The 5,519-nt window shown below is 40.7% G+C and overlaps 1 pseudogene; it reads left to right on the forward strand.

Annotated features, from left to right (window-relative positions):
* The first annotated feature begins 3,076 nt into the window (after window positions 1-3,076).
* Window positions 3,077-4,045, forward strand: LOC140713935 (C-X-C chemokine receptor type 6-like; annotated as a pseudogene).
* Window positions 4,046-5,519: the final 1,474 nt, after the last annotated feature.

A 5,519-nucleotide genomic window follows, 5' to 3' on the forward strand; every position in this document is an offset into this window, starting at 1 on the left:
AAAGACCACTAAAGTGGAGGACCAAGAAGGTATGGTCAAGGGAGGCAGAGGAGCACTTACAGGACTGCTTTGAGTCAGTGGACTAGACAATATTTAAGGATTAATCTTCGGATCTGAACGCATACAACACAGTTGTCAGCAACTTCATCAAGAATTGTGTAGGTGAGTGTGTGCCTTCAACATACCCAAACCAAAAGCCTTTGATGAATTTAGAGATCCATAGTCTGCTGCAGACTTATAGGCATCTGTTAGTCTCATGAGACCATGGAAGGTTTCCAGGGCACAGGCCTGGGCAGGGTTGTATGGGAGACCGGCAGTTGCCCAAGCTGCAAGCCTTCCCCTCTCCACGCCACCGATGTTGTCCAGGGGAAGGGCACTAGGACCCAAGCAGCTTGGCACCGGTGTCATCACACAGCAATGTGTTGTTAAGTGCCTTGTTCAAGGAAACAATACGCTGCCTCAGCTGAGACTCGTACCAGTGACCTTCAGATCACTAGACCGATGCCTTATCCACTAGGCCATGCACCAACACACTGTGGACTAGATCTATAGCATTCAATACCGGTGATCCAGAATTGTAAAGATGTCCAGGTATGACCTATGGAAGGCTACTTTAAGAACAAGAAAACAATTTTGATTGAAGTTAGAGATGTGATTGGATATACATCAGATCTTGCAGGGTTTGCTGTTCATGACTTTCTACAAGACAAAATGTAATATCATGAATGGCTGTGATGCTTCACTCCCAAAGGAGCTAAATGTCTTTTATCCCCGCTTTGAAAGGGCGAATATAACTACACCTGTGCGTATCCCTGCAGCATCTGGTGACCCCGTGATCTCCGTCACGGAGGCCAATGTCAGGTCCAGCTGGGCTTCCAGTTTGAGATGGCACTGGTGATATCCAGTGACTACTCACAGGCAGCAAAAAAACAAAACAAAGGAAACTACTGTATACCTTAGTAATAGCAGTTTAATCATAATGATCAATCCTAACAATGGAGTGGAGAGCAAAGGGTGGTGGAGGCAGAGGCGCAGGTGAGGCATGGTCGTGGCAAGTGGAGTCAGGGTTGAAGCAGAGTCGTGGCATTCCCAAAAGCGAATTTAAGCACCAGGCTGAATTGGAAAGGTCTGAATATGGAGGAAGTTTACCCAAGGATGCTTCGTGATAGTGGGCAATATTCACAAGGACTTTTTCTTTGCTGGCATATAAATCAGGTTGCGGAGTGATTAGGTAGACTGGCCCTAGAGCTACAAGGAGTTTACAAGCATAAGAGAGGCAAAATCAGTGAAAATTCTAACAGAGGTATGCAGGACAAACGCAGGATTGATATTTCCCTTGGCTGAGGTATCCAGGATCGGGGAGTCACAGGTTTAAAAAAAACTGTTGGCCATTCAGAAGAGATGAGGAGAGACATTTTTTTTTCGCACCCAAGAGGCAGTGATAGCTTTAGAATTCTCTATTCAGGAGAGATGTGGCAGCTCATTCCTTGAGCATATTCAAGGCTAAAATTGCTATATTTAAGGCCATTTAAGGAATCAAACAATGTGGAAATATACAATGAGGCATAAACCAGCCTTTATCTTATTGAATGGCAGAGCAGAAACAAGGGACTGAATGATTTACTACAAATTTTATTTTTATATTCTTAAGGGAATTCTACCCCAACCCTCATTTCTGGACTCACATTTTAAGCAAGCTGCTGAGTGGATAGAATGCAAGTTAACTAAGGTAATTAACTACACAGGGCTTCAAGTATGCAAAGGAACCAGAAATACTAGAATTATTCCTCGTGCAAACATTCGTAATGCAAGATTTATGGAGGCACTAAAAGTCACTCACATTTCTAAGAACTAAAGGCAAAGGACCAGATTTAGGTACTGTTTTCAAAAGCTGCAATGAAAGGAGAAAAACCTGTGATGGACTGAGATGCTGTGAAACAAAATGATTGGGTTTCATTACTCTATGAAAGTCATAAAAGAGAAGCAAACACAAATTCCTTAGAATAGATACCCAACTGTTTCAAATTGCAGTACAGCACTGGACAACTTTGTGGTAAAAATAATGAATGTACTTCCTCTCTCTGTAGATCAAGCAAAATCTTCAACAAATATTGTTCCAATTCACTTACGATATACAGCAGTGAGATATATATAACTCAAAGCAAGTAATACATATTAACTGTTATCTAAGTTGGGTAATTTTCCACAATTGTGGTCAGCGGCTCTCAATGTTTACTTTTAAAAAAATGCATTTTAAATGTGCATTGGAAGATTAATTTAACTCGTGACTGCCATTTAAAAAATTTCTTTAAATTGAAATAAATGTGCGAAAACATAAAATATCACAATTACGATTAACAAAATACAGACAGTCCTGCTATAATGTATCCTTCCACAATGCAGATTGCGTTAACACTCTTGGTGGAATTGAGAGCACGCTTTGCATTATACAGGTTATTTGGTCATTGTGTGACCACGTTCAGCATAAATCTGTACTTTGAAGGTAACTATAGCCTATTCTGCTCCAACATGGTTTTCAGTAATGTGAAATTTCTTAAGACCTTAATTATTGTGTTAAAGCAGAACTATCTATACTAGATTCGAGTTCATCCAAAAGTGAGTATTAAAATATAAGAGCAGCATTACATCATTTGTCCCATCGAGACTACTTCACAATTCAATCATGGCCAACTTATTTTCCCTTAACTCCATTCTGCTGCATTCTCCTCTTAACCTTCGATGCCTTTATTAATCAAGAACTTATTAACCTCCTTATTAATCCAGAATAGAAAGATGAAGTGTTAAAACAATTCATTTTACTCTCAATCCTCCCCCTCAACTCATTACAACTGTAATATTTTACAAGAAAAATTGTTAGAATAAGTACTTATCATGCTAGTTAATTAAATAATGATTTATGTTTGATTAGTGAGTACATTGTTCTCATCTTCTTTAAGGGGCAGCTAAGGTTCAGCCCCAGTCTATAACTGGTCCCTTTGCTTTATTTCAGGTGCATTCAGAATATTCAATTCCTGGTGCCACATTATGGAAGATAATAATTATGAACATTATGACTATGATGGAAACACATTTCCCTTTGGTACATATATTTTGTAATCATAGCAAAGTTATACATTTTAAGCGAGTTTATGTGCCCAGTTTATATGCAATCATATTTGTGGCAGGGCTTCTGGGCAATTCTTTGGTCATTGTGGCAAAGGTCCTTTATGAGAAGCTAAAGGGCATGACAGATTTCTACATGTTGAATCTGGTGATTGCTGACTTGATGTTACTTTGCACCTTTTTGCTCTGGGCAGTAGATGCATATTATGGATGGACTTTTGGAATTTCATGTGCAAACTTGTAAGTTGTATATACACTGTAAACTTCTATAGTTATATGTTTATACTTAGTGTGCCCATTGACATGTATCATGCCATTGTCCAAGCAACAAAAATGCCTAAATATAAAATAATACATGATATGTTTGTTTGTGGAGGTATTTGGGTTTTTGCTATTATTCTGTCTCTTCCAGAATTTCTACTAAGTGAAACAAGTGCAGGAGAAACTGGTAAAGCTGTATGCTGTATGAACTATCCATCTAATTCAGACATCATCAAAGTAGGAGTCCACGTAACACAGATTGTGGTGGGATTTCTGATACCCTTTGTGACAATGATCATTTGCTACACAATCATTGCAAACAAACTGCTCCATGCCAACGGCTTTCAGAAAGGTAAAACATTAAAGATTATAGTTGCAGTTGTAATTGTTTTCATGATTTGTGAATTCCCATTCAATGTTGCAACGGTCAGTGAAGAAAACAGGACTTGTGAATTCCAGGCAAATCTAAAGTATGCAATTTTTATAATAGAGAGCATTGTCTATCTACACTGCTGTCTTAATCTTAATCTGTATGTATTTATTGGAGTGAAGTTTAGAGACAATTTTTGGAAGATTTTAAAAGATATTGGATGTATCAGTCAAAAACAACCTTGTGTATCTGAAAACTGAGTACGAAACGTCACAGAAAGAGTGTGCATAAGTGAAACAACTACTTCTCATTTGTAAAAGATTCTGGAAATATCAGTATGTGAAATGGTTCCAGAACTCCATAAAGATTTCCCTAATGTCCTGTTTTAGCTTTGAAAAGATGGAATATCAGCTTCTAAATCTAACCTTCTTTTTCTTTTATGGTCGACCATGGGTACTGCATCTCTGGTAGTCACTGGGAGTGGCCTCTCCAGGGCGCAAGCCAGGGCAGAGTTGATATGGAGATTCATCTGTTGCCCATGCAGTGGGATCCCCCTCTCCATGCTGATGACAGGTCCAAAGGAACGATGAGAGTCGATACAGTTTGGTGCCAGCAGCATCGCAGGAGTTGCCGTGCCAGTGCTGGGTACAGCAATCAGCTGCCTTCGGGATTCCGACTCCAGATTTATCCTCCGGGTTTACTCCCAAAGCCTTTCCCATGAGCAGGTATAGCCGCAAGGCAGCAGAGGTTTGAAATCGGAGTTTTCCCTCTCCTAGATGAGCTACCATCCGTGGTTAACGAGCCCCATCTGCCCGGAGCAACTGGTTTTAAGGCGCCAGTGGTCCACCTTTGCCCCTTCTCCTGTCAGTGAGAGCCGCTCCGCTGGGCATAAGATTTATGCCACATGTGAAGGCCAGGAGTTGGACTTGGTTGTCAGAGGCTGTTTGAGATGCACGCCATGAAGAGCATTTGTTTAGCAGTGGGAGCTCGTCCCCACTACCACCCTTCAGCTATGATTACCCTTGTATATGTACACATTATACAATATAAAATAAACTACTATATAGACATCCACAGCATAGTAAATTTTAAATTGCCTCATTCAGACCTAAATATTTAATTAACATGGAGATGGCAGGGCAGATGGTGAGGGACCTGAGTGGCCTTGGTCATAGGGTGGAGCAGGCCTCAAGCCGCAGTTTTGCCTGTTTATAGCTGCCCAGGAGAGAGGCATTGGAACTGGTGCGGTCCATCAGAGTGACAGGGTGGTGTGGCATGGTGTTGACCTGGAGTCGGTGCTGCCCCTAGTGTTCACTTGGCAGAAGACAAACTGTACTCTATTTGACCACAGACGGCTGCAATTTTCATGTAATCAGTGTCTTGGGCTATATATATTTTGTGAGTTTACTGATATCTTATACGTGCTTGCTATTTTATATGTGCCTTGTGCTGTTTATGACTGTTGGTACTGTGTTTTGCACTTTGGCCCTGGCTGTATCACAAGGCATTCATGTATAGTTGAATAACAATTAAACTTGAACTTGAACTGAATGACTGGTATATAACTGTTCTAACACCTTAGCTCTCAGCATGGATGGTACAACAACTCTCAATCGCCACACAAGGTAACCCCTTTCAAGGGCAAGTTCATCCCAGCACTGGTAAAAATGGGGGAACTGGAATTTCTGCTGCAAATTGCATTCATTTCCAGTGGCCATGTAGACCTGAGACAGTGTGGGGTCTTTTATGGTTTTCCTTTCGGTCA

This window comes from Hemitrygon akajei, chromosome 20 (assembly GCF_048418815.1).
Source record: "Hemitrygon akajei chromosome 20, sHemAka1.3, whole genome shotgun sequence".
In the NCBI taxonomy this organism is placed as follows: domain Eukaryota; kingdom Metazoa; phylum Chordata; class Chondrichthyes; order Myliobatiformes; family Dasyatidae; genus Hemitrygon; species Hemitrygon akajei.